We start from the raw sequence: 24,411 nt of genomic DNA, 5'->3' as shown, positions 1-24,411 counted from the left end.
GAACCTTTGGATTCATAATGTCGCACACGTCAATTCTCGTGTCAATAAAAACGTCCGCGAATTATCAGTAATGAAGTAGTTCGCGTTAATTGTTTATCCCTTGAACGTGTAACCTGACCTTGGAGAGCGTCATGGTCACTCCGGGCCTAGTGCCTGGTTTAATAGTCTATAAATCCACCAGCTGGATCATGAAGGGATATAATCACGTAGAGCATCCCTTGGAGACAATACATCTTCATCTTGGATATCAGTTAACGGGTCGTAATCTCTGTCGATTAAATTTTACTACCAGTTGAATCCTTGGATATTCATAACAAACGATTTTGTCATTGTCAACAGATCTCATAAATATAATTACTGCGTTCAGTGTCATGCTATGTTTAACAGACATTGTCAATATTTTCACTTCGCAGTATCTGAAGATGTGTTTTCGTTACGTTATGTATTATGTCCCATTTTATATTTAACATTTGAAAAAGGCAACAAACATCAACACGTGGATATTTAGATAAGTACGTATAGCTGTACACATATGGCCTCATTTAAGATCACTTGCTGCCACGTGCCGTTGACAAACGTAGTTTGTGACATTTGAGAAAGGCATCATGAACTATTTAGACATGACATTCACCAAGATGGCACCATATTACGACAAGATAGAGGGCAACATGGCGCAGTGGTCAACTAGTACTCGGCTACCGCCAAGAAGAATATTCTCTCTTCTCTTGCCACGTTTTGGATTTCGAGGGTCGGTAACAGTGGAATATTCTCTCTTCTCTTGCCACGTTTTGGATTTCGAGGGTCGGTAACAGTGGAATATTCTCTCTTCTCTTGCCACGTTTTGGATTTCGAGGGTCGGTAACGGTGGAATATTCTCTCTTCTCTTGCCACGTTTGGATTTCGAGGGTCGGTAACAGTGGAATATTCTCTCTTCTCTTGCCACGTTTTGGATTTCGAGGGTCGGTAACGGTGGAATATTCTCTCTTCTCTTGCCACGTTTTGGATTTCCCCATGATGTAGATCTATTATTTTGCATGAGTATATATCTAATTTTCAACACCATAATGCCCCTGTGTCGGATCCCAAGGTATAACAGGTCCTGATTAGCGTATGTTTGACGTTTGAGTTGACCAACACTCTTTTGGTGGTCAAGCTGTGACTTGAATTTCTGTATGTCACCATGGCTCTATTCTACGAATTGATTTTCACCTTCATACAAACTGGTATTGCTGGCTGTGGCATTACAAAACATCCACTACCAACTCCCATGTATTTTGTTTATTGGATTTGGTTGTTGTTGTTTTTGGGAGGCTTTGGTTCCTTGTATATTTCTCCCCCAAATCAGTGCAGCGATATATCCTTTGGTCTAGCTGTCTGATGCAAATTACATTAAGAGTAAATGACTTGGCATCGATGCCAAAATGCACTGCTTACCATGCGGAAATCAATAAGGTCTTTGGAGCCGGCTGCTGGACTCACATTGTGGAAATAATGCTTCCAAAGATCATAACTTTATCTTCGGTTCTTCCAGTAACTAGTATCCCTACACCCCCACTGTTAGTTATACGAAAAATGACTTACTATTCGCCAGTCAGATACAATTTGTATTGACTGGTTCGCCAGACATTCACACTGGTCAATTTTGGACGTATGACATCCCCGATGGCAAATCGCGTTCAGAAGAGAAACCAGTACAAGTTGCCAGTGTAGGAACAATCCTCCTTCAAGGCATTCAGATCGGGATAGTATTACATGACATTACTTGCACTCTGTTGATAAATAGGTTTTTTAGGAACGAACAAGAAACATCAGCACCGGAATACAGGAACATAATCTGAAACATCAACATGGACCATATCCAACATTCTTACATGCATACATGTGGTGCCTGTGTTTTGGTAATTCGGTTGTGAATCGTTAATCGATTAATTGATTAATTTTGATACAACAATCAATATATACAAATCAGCTGATTGTGAGCAATTTACCAGGAAGAACAGTTCAATTCACATAATGAAAAGGTACAAAATCCATAACCGCTTTCACAAATATTCTTCGACGCAGGAGGGAAACATATCGATCAGTATCAACATGATTAATCTTAATCAAACATATCGTCCCGAGATCCCAAATACATTTCTACTTTCTACACAAACAAGACGCAAAGCACGTATCACAAGACTTGAAACACATTACACCAACAAGTTGAAAAAACATGAGTTATGGGGACAAGAATATCATTGCCAATCAGCACCACTTTCAGCAAAATTGAAGAATTACAAACGGGAGCTAAGTGGGTTTACAAATAACATCCTCGTGTAAACGGAACTGTGACGTCTTTACAGACGAAAAGCCAATACATAGCCACCATGATATCCTTGTATTTTTTCGGCTCTCGGAGGCGTTTATGCCTTTAAATGGAGCCTTAATTTCCTTCAGGTGATTTAGTGAGACAGTTTAACTCTTGTGTCTGTAAGAGATACTGCTGATGTGTTTCATTAGATTAAATTATAGGTTTACGAGTGTGAGGTGAAATTCTACGAAGAAATGCTATAATAGAGTTTTCCAGAATGAATACCCAGCTTTACATTCATGCAGTCAGACAGACACGGTGCTTTATCTACAACAAGCTCATCATGATAGCAACAGCTCCTCTGACGATGAACTGTGTCAAGATACGGCTTCATCTGTTATCGAGTTAAGACTTTAATTTCATAATGTACTATATCTTTTTGTGCTGATACCTTCTCCAGACGAATCATATGAAAATGTAAAGTGGTAAATTTAGCTCAGTATGGAAATATTGTCGACGATTCCCTGTAATGCAGTTAGAGGTATAACTCTGGAATATGAAATATGGGATTTGAAAAGAAAAACATCTTGTGATGCTTATGTCTTTTTATCCGCTTGCAGCTACACATCACAAATATTCATACACCTTATATTGTCTTAGATCAATAAACACAACGCACTCCGTGTACCAGAATTGAAGAGATATTTGTTACTCTTTTAAAGTTAATGGCTTTAATTGCTTTTACACTGCATAAACATAACTTAGCTCGTGTCAATTTGCACGCAATGTTAGATCAGTCAGCACTTAGCTTGTCTGCTCACTCAAGTTTATATTATCTAAATCAATCAACAAAACTCCATTACCCAATTAAAATTGATTCGTTATATCAATTTCACACAAGAAATCAATTACGTCTAGACCCAGCTGTTAAAACACATCAGATTGAGTAGCTATTATTTTGTTTCCTTCGGACATTGGAAAATGACTTAAAGTATCTTTTGGGGCGTCAGTTTTCGACACAGTATAAGTGGAATAATCCTCGTATTTTGTTTAAATGCAATGCTTTTGTTTGATAATAAATACGTAAATTTGTTGTTTTTGATATTTGAACATTACAAGTATACTTCATTGTGTCATATACTGGTTAATAGAATAACAAAATGAAATACATCATTTGGGGCATTTCGTTTGATAATTGCCTCAGAACAAACAAAGATACAAAATGGTTCTGTTAATCAATCTGACTTTAGCAGTAAATGGCTTCCTGCGCTTTTCTCATATTGAAGGATACATTTGAGGTATTTTCTTGAGACAGAATAACAATGCATATTGTAACACTAGCTACCCAATAAATAGTGCTGGTAAGTCCTCTTGCTTCTTTAAACGACAATGAACGAGATGTTTTAGAGATTTCGGAGATGCTACCCGTGGGTCAGTTGGTTTGGAAATATGTGTCCCTTAAGGAATTATAATATACAAATGATATGCTGGTTTGAATATTTAAGTACACAATAAACAACTTAAATCTCACCTTGAACCAGGTCTGGCTTGGATCAGAGGGCAATAGATCTCTTTCGGTCATCATGTAAACCATTTCTGACTAACGTGCAATGTTTGGTAAATCCCAATCACTATATACAGTGCTCATGTTAATTACAGAATGTCCACTGAAACAATCACTCAGCGAATGTCAATAAATACTGGCCAAAGCCGCCAGATTTGCATGTAGTCCATCAATAAAAGGCATTGCCAACCTCGAGAAACAATGTGTACAGGTGTCTTGAGAATTTCCAGGATCTCCGCGTCGAATGGACAAATGTAGCCAATCGTGAAATAGAACTGTCGGTGTCTCCATGACGTCATCGGTTGGGTAGGAATCGAAGTGACAACGATGAATCAAAACTAATTGGCATGGGTAGGAAGAAACCACAATATTCCAAGAATTTACATATTTGGGTCGAGAGAGTGAAGCCCACGCATGTTCCTTCGTGGAATGTCATGGAGCAGCCGTTCCTTGGCCCACTCCTACAGGATTGTTTATGTTGATACACTGAACGTTGATAGATAGAGAGCTCTATGTGCATGTGTAGTGTGACCCTTGGCTGGATAAACGTTGATGATATCACAACCACTGGGAAAACATATCTATCAAGGGCAACAGTCACCCTGCCATAGTTCCATATTGATTCTCTCAAGACGGTCAAGGCGCGGCTATGAAATGAACTGGCTTGACAACAGTTTATTCAAAAAGAATTCATACAATTTGACAGCTTCTCTTGAAATGGACGACCAACGATGAAATGATATGCAACAATGGCGTCACCTCCCCCAAACAAGATCCGTTTCCTGACACGCACATCTCCATTCCTGTAGTTCTGATGTAGGAGTGGCTTTACCAAAATCGTAAACAAGGAACCTTAGCAGACATTGTCTGTGTACTTATGGAACCAATGGAACACTAAACATTGCCTCATATTGATTATCTCGCGCAGAGATTACAAATGAGTCTCGTGAGTCTTACACGAATCACCACGTCCCCGATTCAGGCATCTTAAATCCCCCAAGAATTCCCACCCTTCTAAATTTAATTTCCCCTTTAACGTCTATATTTTCAGCAATTACCAATTTACCGTTTTGGAAGATCATCAATAAAGATATTTTTTACGTAACGGTAAAGAAGGGGATGCTTGCTGACTTGCCGTGTAACTTTCAGCAGTGCAAGGTGCATGAAGTCTGCTAGAGGTGATAACGCTGTTGACTAGCAACAAGCCAGGTGAACTAGATCGCTATCAAATATTTATGTTTCAATAGACTTCAATTCCGGACACCTTCCGTGTTTTGGTATGTCTACCGCTAAAGTCTGTTTAACTGAAGGATGGACATTATGAAATGGTACACACACATTTTGTTTTTTATCTAAATGAAAACATTCTTGAATGTATCACATCATTAATTAAATCAAACATACGACATGTTTTTGCAAGGTGTCCCCCATGTATATTTCGAAATCATGGGGATTATGACAGAGAAGAATCATCGGGTGAATGAATACTAGGAAACGGTTTGTTTATGTCTATGTTAGAACAGATAACATAAGATAATAAAGTTGGACACTTAATAAAGAAAGCCAACGGTTAATTAACGCTGATTGGAAACAGCAATGGGCAAATGAAACCCAGGAGAAATATTAATTGGCACTGATGGGTGGGAGTAATTAAAATGTCATTTGAAACACAATTTCTTTTAAACACAAATCGGAAAATAACCGAAAATTCGATATTTAAACCGAATCAGTTCTATTGCCCACATGGGTACAATGTGTGAAGCCCATTTCTGGTGTCGTGATATTGCCGGATTGCGGTGTAAAACCACTAAACCGAATCAGCATAGTCCTTCTGCTGTAGCTTTCGTTATCTCGAACTTCATTATCTCGTTATCTGAGCAATTTTATCATCCTGATACTTATAGGACCAATTCTTGCACTACGCTTGTGACAGACACATGCAGTTAACTCGACATATCTTGCATTTTCCTTGGATCACAGGATTTTGAAGTTGCTATGTTTGTTCCCGTAAGCTATTCCAGCGTATAGCATGTTGTCAGTGGGATTTCTGGAATCAGATGGGAAGTGATGTTGAATGAAAGTTGAATGATGACGCTGCAGTGACGGAATAGAGGACTTGATGCCTTCATTTGTCTGCAGCATCCACAAGGCCATTACGACGCGGTGCGTGAGTGTTGTGACACAAACAGCTATTGCACCATGATGACTCATATTTCATATTGTTGTGATAAGAATAACCATGGTTATGATTCCCACACACATCACCAGATTTATAGATCACTATTTACCCAGATCACCTATTTCAGCTTGAGGGAATCCAAGGAGACATCAACTAAAACCTGTCATTGATTCATTTTGGTTGCGGCCATTATTGAGAGCATGGAGGCGGCAGTATGATGACTGCGTCCTGAAGGTTTGTGTTTTACTTCCCTGTATATACTGGTATAGAGTCCTTGTTGGGCAGGTTGTGGGTGATGTGAGGACAGGTGAAATGGGGTTTAACGTCGTACTTCAGAATATTTCGCTCATGACGGCGTGCATGCATGTGTATACGTGGCTGCTTGTACCAGCCAAGACTTAAGCTGGCTTATAGTTCCAGCTCACTGAGAGACCATGCCGCAGTTAAGCCTGAATACCCCACTGAGACACATTATACTGACTCCGAGCCGACCAGTCCTTGTTGTACCCATTAATGCCTAGCGCCAGGGAGGGACCAACCAGTACCATATTTTAACGCCTTTTGGGATGACGTGACCGGGGATCGAACCCGCGTCATTCCGCTCTCCGGGCGGACGCTCTAACCACTACACCGCGGAGGCGGTCGGGACAGGTTGTGACTATGAGATCATCTGATTCATATTTGAAATATGGTGCACAGCTTGTTTTCATACGTGCAAAAATGTACTGCTAAACACCAGTATCGTCTGTTCAACAAAATGGAACTGTCCACAAAATATTCTGAACTTAAATCTTTTACGATACTTGGATTGAGAAAAGGTTACGTTCACATTACATAAAACCTCTGTTTTGTAAACCATTGGCTCTGCGTGTGCGCGCGCGCATGCATGTGTGTTTAATTTCAGAGAGACGGCAGGTTTGCAAACTATGCTCGACATAAATTAATTACAGACTGAATATAATGAAAGAAGATACTTCTCTATGAGTTATATTAATCACTAATGCAATGAGACTATTGACACCCTCGACGACCGTATCATCAACACTGGACCAACTCCAGATAACCGTGCAGCCTCCATATTGTTGGAGAGTGAGCGGGAACATATTAACAAAATCTGTGACAACAAACGGCCTCCACTCAGGAGGAATTCCGACTTTACTCCCAACAAGGCGTTGGTGCATCTTGAAGCTTGATAGTGATATTTACTCAAGCTAAGATAGGAGATTGGATCGGATGTCACAGAAGTCATTGGTATGTCAAACGTGGACATGCCTCAAAATAACTAACTACCATATACCCTTTTCTAAACTTACCAAGGCTTACTAAAGCCCTGAGTGTTGTAACGCTGATCAAAAATCCTTTGAGCGAGTGCCGTATGACTCTCTTTGAAATGTTCGTAGTAGGCGCATTATCGACCTCAAAAGAGGTGACAGGCAGACATCAATAGCATGAACTCGAATATTGCTCGACATAAAGTTAAAAATGATATTCGGGTAATTGTAGTCTCCCCCCCCCCCCCATTCCCCTTGTCATACAATCCTGTGGGTAGTTAAATATTGCTCTGAATCTATATCAATATAATTAGTAAACGTTAAACAATGAGTGAGTGAGTGAGTTTAGTTTTACGCCACACTCAGCAATAATCCAGCTATTTGGCTGCGGTCTGTAAATAATCGAGTCTGGACCAGACTATCCAGTGATCAACAGCATGAGCATCGATCTACACAATTGGGAACCGATGACATGTGTCAACCAAGTCAGCGAGCCTGATCACCCGATCCCGTTAGTTGCTATAAGGATTGGATAACACCGACAACAATGCGAATACACTCATGTAATCATCTTGTAAACATGTAGAGATACGTATAAAACTCTTTTCTTCATATAAACGTATACGGCAATGATTGACAGGTTCAAAGGTCGTGTTACTATCAACACAAGTACTGCAGGTTGTTCTGTAAAAGTGGGTCAAGGTGTATCCATTTACACGAATCCAGGACAAGAATCAAGGATATAAACCACAATCTTCAAGAAACAACAATAACCTAAATATGAGACCTTTACATTTGGTGAAAGGAACATCTGACTTTGACATCGAATATTTTTACTCGTGTTATTTGCAAAATGAAAGTATTTCATGTCAACCAAGCACCGATAGTGAATGTATAGGTATGACAAGGCACCTTCACGTGTGTAAAGATGTGAACAAGAATGTTAAAGTTTATAGATGTGAACATACACATTCAGATGTTTGTTCACGTGAACATACACCTTGAGGTATTATATAGATGTAAACATGTATTTTCAGGCTCATACAGATTAAAATGGTATATCCATGTGCCTGTGGCATCTGCAGGTACGTATAGATGTGAATAGACATCATTAAGTGAGTGAGTGAGTGAGTATGGTTTTACGCCGCCTTTAGCAATATTCCAGCAATATCACGGCTGGGGACACCAGAAATAAAGTTTCATTGTACCCATGTGGGGAATCGAACTCGGGTCTTCAGCTTGACGAGCGAACCACTAGGCTACCCCACCGCCCCTACATCGTTAAGTGTGTAGAAATATAGATGTTTGTAAACCAGTGTGCGAATACCATAATAGTTTAGAATAAAATATTGTCGTCAATACACGGGTTTCATCATTAAGCTGTTAATATGAAGACCATTTTATCAGGCCATAGCCTTGGATGATCTAACAGTGTATGGTAACCTAACAAGTCGGAGAGAGTGATATATTTACAAAATGACCCCATAAAAATTCACTAGCCTGTCGGACCAGTGACTGTGAAGATTTACTGGTCCGACTGGATTTTTACTCGCCACGGGCTAGCGGGCCAGTATCTATTTCGCACACTGATGTCAACCTGCATTTAGATCTTTGGAACTATCCTCTAATTCTAATACGTGTTGCAACTTGTATCACGTACTTCGATGTTTGTTCAGGCGAATACATGACTCGCCTTTGCATGTGTTTGTGACACGCGTGGAGTAGGATGCTCTAATCAACGTTGGTAAAACCGTGATTATCTTTTCTTGGAAAAGATATTTAAGTCGATCTAGCGGGCTCGGGAGAGAAAAAGCCTTTGTCATATTCGAAGCGTTTTTAAAAAATATGCTTCCTGTAAATCCATATGCCATCAACTTTGTACGGAAGCTGATTTCATGGCGCAGAATATCCATAACGAGGGCATCAGCTAGAAATGAAAACTTGATGAAGTCATTATTCCCTATTAGAGCTAATATTTTCATCAAAGGGAGCCATGTCTCCGCAATTCAGGAAATACATTTGTCTCGCGGTCAATCTCAAGATTGTTGGGGCTTATTTACGTTGACGCTAGATATTCAGTAAGAAAGTTTTCAAGACTGTGTGTAAACAGAATATGCAGGTGCCATAGTTGATATGGGTGACACAAGGTTCATAGTTTTAAAACCGCCATGAATAGGATTCTCGTGAAAGTACATAGGCGGATCCAGAAATTTTTAAGGGGGTGGGGTGGGTTTCAGGTGAACCCCACCCTGGCTCCGCCATTGCAAAACATTAACTTCAATGTGGTCTTTAGACATTTTCAGAGGGGGGGTCGAACCCCCTGAACCCCCCTCTAGATAAGCCACTGAAGCAGATTACGTTCGTTGTGCTGGTCACTTCTTGTTCAGTGAGATGACATTGTTAGTAGCCATGGTAACTCAAGTCAACACAACTCAATAAATCATTTCGACATACAAACTTTATACTGAGAATATTCATGTTTTCATGACACAAGTATGCTTTTTGTAGAACAGCAGAAATCGCAATAATCGTATTCTTCACTTTTCTAAAGCGGAATTCAAAGCAATTTGTGCATGTCTTCAAGAGTGAAGAAATAATATTTATAATAATAGGACCTAAATCGTAAACAAATTCCATTGGAAATTAACGTTTCTCAACCTCCTTGAACGAGACAAAGAGTTGGCGTAGCGTTACCCGGGGCGTGTTGTGATGAGGAATTTTGGTGCATAACGCAAAACATTGTCTGTACTCTGCTTTATAGCCATATAGCCTGAATGTTTATCGACATACATACACATGTATGCCTCTATGAGCGAATGGGGTTTTACGCCGTTTTAAGCAATATTCCAGAGCGGGCTTCACAAAACACACTGTACCCATGTGGAGAATCGTACCGGAGTCTTCGGCGTGACGAGCGAACGCTTCAACTACTAGGCTACCCCACCGCCCCTGACCTTCTGTAAGTTGGAAATATATCCTGGGTTTGAATCGTACATTCCAAGGTCGCAAGGGGAGACAACTGAGGAAAGTTATGGTATTTACTGTTCAGTAATACTGTTTGAAAGATCAGTGATAATTTATATCAACCCTTCAAAACTGAACGGGCTTATAGCTCACAGCATTGTCATACAAATGAGAGAAATTAATTAAATACAATCATTTTACATACATTGTAGGATTGAGATGGTACTTGTTTTGTTTCAATATTACGACTCGGAGTTGTGATCTCAATTTGCCTCAAGACCCATACATTTTCACTGTAGATGTAAACAACAAAGCCTATTTTAACATCATCTCTATACCAGAATGTCCGAGGATAATTATGTGGAGGGTGTGTTGTGTATTTGAAAAAAAGATGCCAACAAAAGAACAAAAATACAGATGCTTTGTGGGCGATCTCACCATGCCTCGAAACGTGAGGGAAGCAGGTATCGTTAATTACTAGCTGTGTCCCAACACAGACATACTATTCATCTATTTGCAGCAAATGGGTTGGGGAGTTGTCTAGCCTGATATGCATGTTTTAAACGTGCTATATTAACATGTTTTGAGACTAGTGTTTAACTGATAAAGCTAGCTCCAGGTATTATGTTTGTGCTTTTGAATGGGCATGGGACGTTATTTTATGGTGTCTGTGGTATTTCAGAAAATGTCGAGCGAGCAGTATAATGTCCCATAGATGTTACCATGAGTGTGTAAGTAAAGTTTAATTAGAGTCGTCCAGCAATATTCCAGCAATATCACGGTGGGGGGACACCTGAAATGGGCTTCGCACATTGCACCCACGTGGGGAATCAAACCCAGAACATCCTGTGATTATGCGGTAAGGCACAAATCAAACGATCGGCTAAACACGAGATGTTAGTATGATATTATACCTCAGACTGACCAGTTAGAAACTAGCGTTCTACAGAGCAGAACTATCCACGAATTAAAGTCACTAAATTAATGGTAACAATATAACTATATTTACAAGATTCTAACATTCATTTTGAAATACACGGCGACGAATTACAAACTAGGCCAACCCTTCTCGAAAACACCCGGTGTTTTCACTGATCTTCAGTGATCCATTCTAAAGTTTTCAAAGTTGTTTTGCAGTTTATGACCAATGGAATTGGTTTCTACAGATAACCAAGACAGATTATTCTTTGGCTTTGACGTTTTTCATTCCCGTTATAGAATGAGAACAACACAATCAATATGCAATGCATGACTTTATATGGATTTTCAACCTTACCATAACGACCTTATGCGTTTAAACATGAAATACCCAATGACATCACAACGAAGAGCAAGAAATAGTATTGTAATGATTTACAGCAGGAACGAAGCTATGGACTGAGCTAATCAATACAGATATTCTTTTGGAACTCAGCACCAATGAAAAAGGACAACACGTAAGTATGTCAAGAGGTTAATGGCTTTATGGGTAAAACATCGACTACTGTGTGTTGTTTAGTTTTGTTTGCAGAACAAAACTCGTCTGAAGAAGGAAGGAGAAGTGTGTGTCTTCAAACTGGTCAATACTTTATCGATTCCTTTAACAATAGGTGATACCAATACCTACAGAACCCAGTCACTACAAGCCATAGACACCAGATCATGAACCAGCGGCAAGAAAAACTTGCTATTGTTGTGTGTCTGGGTGTCTGTGGAAACATTTACTGTGGCTTTGAAGTTTCAATTTTCAATCTAAAATACCAAACGCAATAAAATTGCAACGTTTTTAACAATTCAACTCTGAAACCTGGACACCACAATGTGTTGGTCGCACCGACACAATACAATCATCAACATATTGGAAAAGTTTCTTTCATTTCACCGCCTGTACACCATCACCACATTGAGCTGGTCGCTGCGACATTTTACAGTTGTCAGCACAGTGGAAACGTTTTCATTCATTTCATTTTCATATTAATGACACGCTGTCCATATTGAATTACATTTTAACCCTCTTTCTCATATGGACTTGTGGTATCCATATGAACATTTTGAGATAAATTAAACCTTGCATAAGGAAGGAATTTCAGGTGGTTTACAATAGCGCATGATTCCTTCATTACCGCCCATTTCATGTCATTGTGTGTTCACTGCCCACTTACGGCTTTGTTTTCTTGCATAGTTGGAATTTTTACGATAAATTTAAACGGTTAATTTGCATTGACGGCTTCGGCCATAAATACAATCATAAACCCAATCATCAGAATCCCTTCCCCTGTTTTGTTGGTATTTGATGAATGGGTAATTCAGGAATGTGTGAATATATCGACATCCTAATCGACCGTCTCGCCGTAGTATAATAAACTGACTAGGGCACTTATTTCCTACTGAAGACTCTTTTGTATTTGCCAAAACATCGTAGGCATTACCCCAGCTGTTGACAAATGTTGTGCAACAATGAAGAGTGATATATGTCCATCATTTATCAATTTACAGTAGTATTTGAGAAGACGTGGGTCGTGTTGTTACTGACACATCCAGGTACGCACACACAAGCTTCTACTACCCTACCCATCCCTGTCCTGCTGTCAGTAATGTCATGCCTTTTATAGACATAAACACAGCAAATCTCAAGTCATTCAGTAAACATTATTGTCATTTTGTCATTCACTTAACATGTCTTTTTTTGCGTTAAAATAAACATCCGGGCCAAAGAATGTGCACACCTATGTTTGATGTTAGCTTAAACGTATATATGCCTTGTCCAAATGGTCTTTCAGATGAATCATCCATACACGAGTTTTGTTACTGTTTTGTTTTTTACGTGTTTTGTGTCTTTTAAATGACAAATGAACATACGGAAGAAGGGACGTGTAAAGAGAAACTGTCCGTCTAATGAGGATTTATGCTCGTTGCTGTTTATCATAGGATACTGTAAAGGTATTTCCATGCCAAACAGGTGTTATATATTGCCTAATATTACATTACTCACCCGATATGTACATTGCGCGTCGGAAGGGTTCGGGCCTCTCTTTCGTCGTACAGATCTTTTCAACCGCCGCCACATTGTTTCACGAGTTTAAGAACAATTAAGAATTGTAGAATTGTAATATCGGGTGGTACAGTTTGCCTGTCACGTATTCTTGTGTGTCTTCTGTGTTGATTCCAACAACGTGCTAATGACTCGAGCGTGCGACCTCCCGCGCGATATGACAACTTGTGGCGTACTGGAGTATACCTTTAGACAGACTTGTTTGCGATGACACCGTACAATGCAACTTTTCGATATCCTCTTTATAAGGAATTATAATTGATATCCAGCTGTTGTTATAACGACGAGCCACAAGGGCCAAACATATAAACACCAGCATGCACTGCCAATAGAATGGCGTTTTATTGCTTCTTTGCGCGTCGATACGATGTCGCCCATGCGCAGCGCTTTAACGAGACATAGCTGCCCCGTCCTGCAGGTCTTTGAAACAAAATGGCGAAATGTAGTCACTTCTGGAGTTTAAAATGTTTGCACAGGATGGGTACAAGCTCAGCAAGAAACGTCATGTAAATGTTGAGATGTAATAGTTGTGTCTACTTTGGAATAAAACTTGTGATAGCCTTTGCCAATGGCACTCGTTTCTTCGATTAATTGATTTACTCTCTAGATGCCATCACGTACAGGCGTATTAACGCGCCTTTTCAAATTGTATTTATCAACAGAACGATTAAGTAATTTAAATATGACGTGTTTACACGACACGGGAACAAATATTATCCCAAATGGCATAACGTTTTTCAGGACATAATGTCTGACGAATACAATGTTTCACGGTTACAAATTTGTTTTGCTTATATTTTTATAAGATTCTTTTTCCTTACATTTTCCTTCTTTCTGACTAGTCCGACAACTGGGAAAAAATAGATGTATTAGCATATTGTCTTATTGTTTCTTTTTTAACCCAGCGAAGTCAGTACACGACATGCACATGTTACTGAGAGTGACGATTAAAGCTTAAACAGAAACTTTTACTTCATATATGTTAATTTACTTGATTTGAAATACCAGTACTATAACAATATAAGCATATATTTTTAAACCGTCTAGAGTGAACGGACGTTTGAGAAATTCATGCTCATAATAAGACATTGAGTTCATAAAAATACTACACCAACGTATTTGAACGTACTAGTATTCACTGTGTTTTCATATGTTTACTGAGTGTAAAGGCAACATGGGGAATATTACACCTTAGGTGATATTTTATTATATATTAACTATTTGTGATGAAAGGGAAGTGTATTCATGAGTCATCAACACATCAAAAGAATCGGTCTTGGGCAGGTTTGTAAATGGGTTCTGTGACATTCAGCCCTTCAGGTATTCAAATTTTTAGTTTTATGTCAAGTGATCGGACATTGTGATTGTTATGAATACTTATGAGAATAGGTGTTATACAAGGGCATTTTATACATAATGTATATCAATATATAGTTGGGGCGGTGGGGTAGCCTAGTGGTTAAGGCGTTCGCTCGTCACGCCGAAAACCCGGGTTCGATTCCCCACATGGGCACAATGTGTTAAGTCCATTTCTGGTGTCCCCCGCCGTGATATTGCTGGAATATTGCTAAAAGCGGCGTAAAACTAAACTCACTCACTCACTCACTCAATATATAGTTAATGTATTAATAGCAATATTACCTTGAGAAGTCTGATTGTTTAAATGATGTAATGGTTTGACAGTAGTAAGTTTAACAACGACGACTGGTATGCTGCATGACGTCATAGCATTACCATGACAATATCATTGTGAGGAAAATGTTTCATAATTATATAGCTGCATCAAAACAGGATACAGAATGCTTCCTCCGAATCCATTGTACAATTCCAAATGTGACATAATCACTTGTTAGCATCAGTATCATTTAGAATTCCAGGTGTTATCGAAAAGCTGTCGTATCCTGACCCACAGATGACACGCGTCACAAACACATGCAAAGGCAAACCAATGAGTGATCCATAGTATTGTGTGTACTAGCAAGGCTGTAACACATACAGCTGGAGAAATGCAAATAGCACCTACTAATAATGTAAAGTAGACCTAAGAGTTTGATATCCTTGTGTAACTTTAATAATAGATGTTTCATACAAATAAATAATACACCTCTGATATTTCAAAGGTGGGTAAGTAGGTAGGGGTGGGTTCTTGGGTCGGTAGATGCAATGACAGCAGACTGTATAATTTCTGTATCCCACAATCCAGTGATTGACATCATGAGCATAGATCTACGCAACTGGGATAGGATGACTTGCATTAGACCACCTGATCCCGTTAGTCGCACCAAGATTGCTGAGAATCAAAATCAAACCCGCATCTTCACGGGCCAGTGGGTAAGTAAGCATGGTATTTATATAAACATGACACAGAACAACCGACTGACTATCACCATGGTAACTTGAACGGAAACCAAGTGAAATTCCTATGTGAAAAGGGAAATAAAAACACGATGATGGTGTCAGACCACACCCTTGAGTTAGAAGTCAACACGTCTCATGTTGAACCAGATCCCCTTCAAAGGGAGTAACATGTGTATGTGTGTTATAGCTACTGGACACAAGTAACGACGTATGTTCACCAATGAAGCTGTTGCCTTTCATCTTCCGTCACAATATAACGTCCGACAATATACAGTAGTCCACAAACGCGTGACGGTCATTCACGTTGGAGACATTTAATCCAGCTAATTTAACGCTGAGGTAAAGAAGAGCGGTCGACTTGCATAAAAACCTATCTAAAGACGAGTTCAAACAAGTTTAAACCAGGGTTATTTTTCTCCAGGAGGATATGTTTTTACCAGAAACACAAAAAAATTAGACCCGTGAATAACAAGAATATTTAGCTTATACAAGCAGATAGAACATATGTGAATTCCTCATTCATAACAACACAGATTAAATGTTTGTTGTTTAACTCGACACTCCAGCAATATCAAAGGAGCCAGGACGAAACAATCTTGGCAGTCTGGACCAGACAATCCAGCAATCGATATCATGTGTTTTTCATGAGCGATATCAGGTAGTTTGTTCATGTAAAAATCGTCTTTGATCACACTTTAGGCTGACACGCCATATAACTGGAATACTGTTTAAAGCGCCATTAGACCCAATCTACCCTCCCTCTCGCTCCCTCGCTGTTGGGAAAACATCTTTCCAATGTAAAACTACAAACATCGTTTCATGTATGAGTTAAATTTACAAATATGGTGTAAAAGCATATAATAACCGTAACTGCATTAATGTTAACGACCATATACACCTTCCCCTAACAAAGGTTATGAAAATGCAACAGTGAAGTCAAACAGAAGTCCTAACGGTAATCAGACACTATCTGTTATCTAAACCTTGCTTTGTCATCTTTGCACCACGACCATGCAGCACTGTATATCTCAGGACATATCGCAGTCAGTGATAATTGTAATATTCCGACAATAATTGTAATATTCCTGTGATAGTTGTAATATTCTCTTCATGTGTATGATATGAATACATCATATCCTGCCTTATACAACACGTTGTATTGAATCCTATTCTATGACTCAATTAACAATTTTACTTAACACATTAAACCACAGTTTACACTTTTGTTAGAGGTGACACAGGCTAGGGTGCCTGTATGTAAGGGCTTCGTCACGACTGTGGGATAAAGCTTGATTGTTTTTCTTGAAGTCAGTGTCAAATACTTGACCGTGTTTCGATCCCTTTGCCATTCTCTTCTTACAGTATACATCGCCCCTTATTATTGTGAATATATCGCACAGATAAATAGATCCATTGTTACGTTTCTTGCCATGGGTACATGACCAGAATCTATAACTAGGGCAGGTTATTGGGAGAATATCAAGCAAAATATTGACATTAGCGAGAATATTGTTCTTCCTTTGTTGTGTTAAAACCCTAAGAATGAAATTGGCGTACACAATTCCTTATCATTAATCACAACACTGAAAGATACAGAGGAAACATCGTTTAAGCATCCTCCGCAACATTGAACTCTTTCGCCTAGGTATCCAGGCTTCTGGAATCTACCTCACTCATTACTCACTAGCCATAGATAATACCTAAATACTTTCACCTTGGTTGTTGAAGCTGTAACAATGAGCCCACTGCATAATGCAACATTTCGTCTCGCAACAGTGAAAAGATAATACAACACCCTTGATATGGATGTGCAAGTTCTTTATTATTTACACACGATGTTTCTGGGCTGATACTTGCCCCTTCAACAGGTGAATAAAGGGGCAAGTATCAGCCCAGAAACGTCGTGTGCAAATAAAAAACACCTTGCACATCCATATCAAGGGGGTTGTATTACCCTACCAACTTGTAAATGCCTATCCGACATCTGAATAAAAGATACATAACACAACTTCTCTTAATCCGTGTCCGCCATTCAGCCTTGGAATCAGCTCGACACTTACCTGGTACCAGCAGTAGGAGGGGTCCGATGACCGGAGTAGCCTCGGGTTTCTGGTGAACCTCACACGTTTCCACATTTCAGAAGTTATCCGTTCTATAAACCTTCCTTCATCAGATATGTCTTGTTAACTCATCATCTAAACATGCATCGTGTGTTTATCCACTCTGCACATTGCCGTTTAAAGCTTTCACTGAACATTGATTCGCAATATATGGTTGCTTCTAATGTCGTATAGAATGACTGATTAACCCGATGAGTCTCTTGATGAATGATTCCCACAGTAGATTTACATATTCGACCAAGTAAAAAATTCAACACATAGTATTGTTGCTTTTATCTTGGTACTTTTGCCGAAAGAATTAAAGGGCAAAGGTCTATCGAAGTAGAATGTTATAAAACTACAATCCGTTAATTGTTCAGGAGACCGCCTATCCCGAATTCCAAGCCCTTGTTCAGAGATGCATCAGTGAATACCCCATCACGGGCTCCTTGTCTTTGAACGCCTTGCTTAATGGTTTATCGCTTATTTTCTATCGATCTCTCTATTATAAACAATGAATGCTATTGACGAAGGCATGATCCTTCATAAGGAGGCCTGTATGTCTTCCGAACGTACAGGTCTTCAAGTATTTATGAAAAACAGCCATATGAGGAGCAGCTGTTGTTGCTGTGGTAACCTGTCTTCCTTCTCGAATTATTTTACTCTTATCCTGAACACAATGAAGAGTGTTTATGGCACGAAGTTCCTCTTCCTTGAGAAGAGTGCTTGGTATATCAGCTGCATGATCAGGTTTTCACATCCGAGTCCAATTTGGTAATGAATGTCCATCCATGCTCTTACATATACCGTCGTTTTTCTTCATTAAAATGGAGCCAGGAAATATAGCACAACACACAGCATCATATTGTCCAAGGATTCCCTTGTTCAATGATCTCTTGACAAACAGAGAAGGTGCAGCCGCAATGCTCATAGCTGATCCCAAAGAGTGCAATACAAGGCTCACAAGTACCTTCAGAATATTATCACAAAACCGTTTCACATGTTTATTTGTCTCTTACATATTAAGAGAGACAGCGTGTTCATCCTGAAACAGCCGATACTGTACATCGTCCCATATTAATACAGATCTGTTTATACACCAACCGCAGCCATACCACAGCATGGATTACAGCAGCAATGACCAAGTAACTTATAACACGAAGTTTAAATTGTTAATGATTTTGCAGAGGGTGCCCACTTCCGTGATTCGATTTGTGAATAACAGATACACGTCTCCAACGATAGTCGAATCTGTTTTTCGAAAACTGCCAAAACTAATTGACGTCAACTCAACCTGTTTCATATTTTTTGACAAAGTATTTTGAAAGCCTTCGAAACAATCGATAGTCCCGACACCAGTTCCATAACTCGACTCTTATTTTTCACTTCCAGTGTCAGAACAGGACAGTCAGAACACACTACTATGTATAGTGGATCAGTTGCATACCTCCTCCTTCTTCAGTAGGCTTCAATACACATGTACAGTCACCATTCCACCGTAGGCGTAAAAACTAATACCCTCCCATAGACGTGGTAAAATAAATATTCAAAATCTGTCATTGAGCTTACTTGCACCACATGAAGGACATCCAACTGTAAAACGTTTGATAAAACATAAAAAATCGACAAAAGTTGTTGCACTGTTTCGGACACTGTTTCACAACACGTGGTATTGTATAGAGTGGCAATGTGAAGTTTCCTTGTAGCCTAGGGTTCACAGAGACGTCCTTCGAAAGAGGTATCAAGGAGATGCTCATTAAACAATCACAATGTCGTGAAATCAGAGAATGTAACCGTTATACCAAAGCTGTTGGCGATACTCACTGGATCCATGTGAAGGAAATCCATTAGCATTGAGGGCATATTTTTACATATGAAAAAACAATACCGTATCGATCAGGAGCAGCTAGGCATTGTTCTGTTCGATAAGCAATATTGACCGCCAATGAATGGCAATGACCACTGTCGGACCATGCGATTTTCTCTATTGACCTCTGGACCTTGGTTCGTGTTCACGAAACTACGGGGCTCGTTTGATGACCATATTGATCACTGAAATCAATGTTTGTGTGGATTTCAAACAGACAGTGTCTAGGAGCTTCGTTGAACGTCACGCCTCGTAGAAGAACATGGCCTGTCTAGAAAGATACCAATGGTAAAAGACTTATTTGAACCCACGGAACTCTTCCATAATTTAATGACCAGTGGTGTTATTGACTCTTGTCAGTCAAATGGGGCTCACGAGTGTTAACGACGCACGTATACATAATATATATTAAGTGCATAACGCTTCTTTTATGAAACTAAAATGTTTATCGTGTTTTCTTCATGGTAAAATGTTTGGTAATTTCGTTATAAAACACAGAGCGTCATGCCACTCTTGTTCAGAAGTTGTTTGATCAAGGTTACAACATTCAAGGCCACAGTAAAGCTTCAAGAAGTTTTATGGTAGACATGTGGAGGAAATTTCCAAATTTGATGCATCAGTGACAAAAATTATGTCCGATGCAATTCCCTATGTTAACTTGTACCATACGGTCCTGAACTGTCTCAGGTGAACAAATGACTACATTTAGCATATGTTTATGACGGGTGCCACAGGTGGGGCAGGATACGCTCACCTTTTCATGAACACTTGGTATCATCACTATTTAACAGTAGTTCATACACACATGCTTATCGTATCGCATAGTGACAATTACTGGATTGTCTTGTTCAGACCCGATATAGTCAAAATTGTACAATTGACTCCGCTTCTATTTATTAAACTTCAGAACATATCAGCTGGAACATTTAAAGCCGTCCATGACCATAAGTAGAAGAAAGATATATATCTAATTGAAAACATCAAGAAAACTGAAATTATGTTTCTTTTCGTGGCAATGCAATTTGCCAAGACAAGTTTGAAGTGTATTCAGCTCTATTTTACAATATGAGCTTGACATCAGGGACTGCCGGAAGTGGTTTCAGATTCTGTTTTCAGATTACAACAACAAGCTTTCGTTAAGGAGAATCAAGATAACGCAAGCATGAAACACCTGTAGGGACGTTTTAACTGTTACGTTTTGTAATGCCAGGGGGTGTTCAGGCCGATATTGTTTACGAAGGGTCCTCGAAATAGCGTGATTCGTCTTGGCAATCAAGGTTGCTTTCCGTGAGATGCGAGAGGGGAATATAAAATCGATAATACTAATTATGATATATAAGCCAGCAGACATTGTAAAACAGTCCAACTGGTATTTATAACCCATAACAGACGAGGTCTTGCCAACAACTCTGACATGTGACCTAATAAATAGATTCATGTAAGGGAACCATTGCTTCAACTTTGAGTGGAGAACGGGTGGCCCCAGTCATTTAAATCAATGCATTTCACTTTGCAAAATTGCGTAGCCTGTGTACGTCAGAAGTCTTTGACAATGGTTATGTTTCGTGGTTTGTCAACCGTGCTCGTGGACTTCAAAAAGTAGCAATCGCCTGAAACGTCGGGTTTTCCTCCCTCCTTATGCTGACACGCCGCGGTATTACCAGGATACGGTTCTACGTAAACCCAAGTCACCCACTCACACAACTCTGACCAAGGCTTAAACTTCACAGTGTCCATGAAGATCCGGGATAGAATTGATCTTCATGCTTGTCGTAAGAGACAATGACTGGTTACGTATACCTATTAGATCTGCTCTTATTCAAATACCATGTTTCATATATCATCTCTAATTTCTATGATAAACAGACCAGTGAAGATCCGGGATAAAATAGGTCTTCAGCAACCCATGCTTGCCACAAAAGGCGACTATGCTTGTCATAACCATCCTCGATAATCTCCAGGGTGCACGTTACGATCACTCTCCACTATACCCTGGATGCATCCACGGCTTGGGGCGATGATTTTATTACCTCCCTTGGCTGGCTCCGCATTCTCACAGTAGCCAATCAGCTAAGCCGCCGTTACAACCGAGCTTGCCAGTGTCAACAAAGAATGCCGTCGCAGTTGCAAAGGTAGTGCCACTCAGAAATAATAAAGACAAATTCACAGATCTGAAACTATAAAAAGAATATATGAAAGAACTCCTTCTACTTCTTTCAGAGTACCTCTGCATCAATTGTGTTGCCAAGTTTAAACGGTTAGAAAATTTAAGACGCCAAAGTGAGTAGTGATTGGTACGCTCAACTTCCCAGCGTAGGCACCTGATTGGATAAAAAGCCAGCCAAGGGAGGTAATAACATCATCGCCCAAAGCCGTGGATGCATCCAGGGTATAGTGGAGAGTGATCGTTACGTATACCCTGGAGATTATCGAGGATGGTCATAACAGGCGAGATCGGGATCGGGTGGTCAGACTCGCCGACTTGGTTGACACATGTCATCGTATCCCAATTAAGTAGATCGATGCTCATGCTCTTGATCACTGGATTGTCTGATCCAGACTTGACTATATACAGACCGCCGCTATACAGTCGAAATACGACTGACTGCGGCGTAAAACTAAACTCATTCACGGTCCTGGTTTGCAATGTTAAGGACTACAACAAAGGCAACAAGTGATATTATTGAATGGCAGGACGTTGTTGTATGAATGTGGCAACAGTCACTTTTAAAGTAATATCCCAGGCAACTGACTGTAGGCGAACGTCACATTATGATGCCTGACGTCCGCCTTCACCTCAGTCACTTAAGGTTGTTTTAAGATCAAAATCTGGTTTTGAAATCTTAAACCTCTGTTTTGTGTAGATTTTTTTATGCTCTGGTTTACGACAATCATTTGATACGCCCCTTTACAAAAGATGACAAAGCGATGTTGACACTACTTCTCTGGATGGGTTAGTGAGATTACCGCAGAGGTCATGGGACCAATCCCAGACGCCGTACGTTGTATTGCACAGTTGCAACATGTCCTCTGAAGGTCGTGGATTCAATTCTCATGTTCAGTAACCATGAGCTCAAGGCTTTTAGCGAACAATAAGCTGACACGTGAAACCATAATCTCGCGCCACGGACACTTATCATCGGAATTTGTATAGATTCCAGGAGTCTGTTCACGCCTTCCACAACGCATCGATGGAGGTAAAGGATATTTCTGTATCCCTTCAGGATTAGATCCATAAAATATTTACTTTACAGTGAGTGAGTTGGGTTTTAAGCCGCTTTTAGTGAGTAAGTGTGGTTTTTACACCGCTTTTAGACATAAACCAGCAATATCACGGCGGGGGACACCAGAAATGGGCTTCAGACATTGCCCCCATGTGGGGAATCAAACCCGGGTCTTCGGCGTGACGAGAGGACGCTTTAACCACTGGGCTACCCCACCGTCCCATTCACTTTACAGACTTGTATGTTATTTTCGCTGGACAGTCACAAACTGATCTTGTGTGTTTCTACATCAAATAGTTTGTTGTGTTTTCACACGAACCTTGTTCTGCAGATGATAATGCATTACATGAGTTTCGTCTTGGTGCGTTCCAGTTACACTTCCATGTAACCAGCTTGATCAAGTAACAGAGTGGTCGTGATTTTGAAGAGAAAGTAAAAACATTTCCACTTGATGTATTGTAATTTTAGTAAAAGGAATATTTTTTCTAACAGTATGACCAGTAGAAGTAAATAAACACATAAATGAAGGACGTCTGGTCGAAGTGCCTGCAACAGCAGCAACTGACTTCCACGTCAGCAGAATCAGAATGAACAATGGACGAGGTAGATATCTCTCCATCTTTGATATTATGAATTTACTTAAGGAAAATGCTTACGGATGATAACTTCTTGGTTATGTTGTCAGCACTTTCGGAGTTTCTACTGCCCCCGTGAGGGGATGAATTCTTCGGTTACCTGGTGTAGTAGTAGAGTAGGGATATATATATATTTCAAAATGTGAGCATCCTTTCCTGAAACTTCTGATAACATTCCCACGACGGTGGAACACAGAAATAAGATTCTTCGGTGTAACGCGGAAACACTTCTCCACGATTTACACGGATGACTCGTTGTGTGTTTAACACGTACACTCAAGGAGTTGACATCCTCAAACTTTGCTCTTGAGGTGTACCTGGCTAATTCAGTGGAATTCCCGTTTCAAATATAAACAAGTGAAATAGGTTTAATGCCGCATTCGAGATAATTACAGTTAAATAGAGGCATACATGAAAGTGTGCATGTGTCTTCGCCTGTGTGGGGATACTCCTCTCACATTATGCAGGGTCCGAGCCGACACGTCCCACTCGACACTTAACGTCAGACATGGAACAACAAGTATTTGCATCATCATAGGGTATAACGTTGCCGGAGGTCAAATCACGGTCGGCATCTAGAACTCACAGAGAGATACCATGCTATGTAACAGCCATATTAAGTCAGGCACGGCGATATACGCTCTAGTATAGTGGGTAAAGCATTTGCTTGTCAAACGATTGCCCCGGTTATGACTGCCCTCAAATTTACAACGTGTGATGCTCATTTCAGGAGTCCCAGTGCCTGCATCATTGCAAAAAGTGTTGACATCCCCGAGCTTCTTCACCAACTAACTGCAGTGCTGGAGGTTCAATCGATAAAACACCAGTTATCTTGAACAGTTAAGTATACAAGTTCCCTATAAAGAAGGAGAAGCGGTTGACAAGGAAAGACAATGAATGCATCGATCTTGTATTCCAATTTCACA

General features: G+C 39.9%; 1 protein-coding gene across 5 annotated transcripts in view; it reads right to left on the bottom strand.

Moving 5' to 3' along the window:
- The window catches only part of LOC124253946, a 135,296-nt gene that overhangs the window by 21,197 nt on the left and 89,688 nt on the right, over window positions 1-24,411 (bottom strand). The gene's annotated exons all lie outside the window — the stretch shown is intronic.

The sequence above is a fragment of the Haliotis rubra genome, unplaced genomic scaffold, assembly GCF_003918875.1.
Source record: "Haliotis rubra isolate DU_JTF1 unplaced genomic scaffold, ASM391887v1 Scf56, whole genome shotgun sequence".
Taxonomy (NCBI): Eukaryota; Metazoa; Mollusca; class Gastropoda; order Lepetellida; family Haliotidae; genus Haliotis; species Haliotis rubra.
This window is presented reverse-complemented; position numbering and strand designations above follow the sequence as displayed.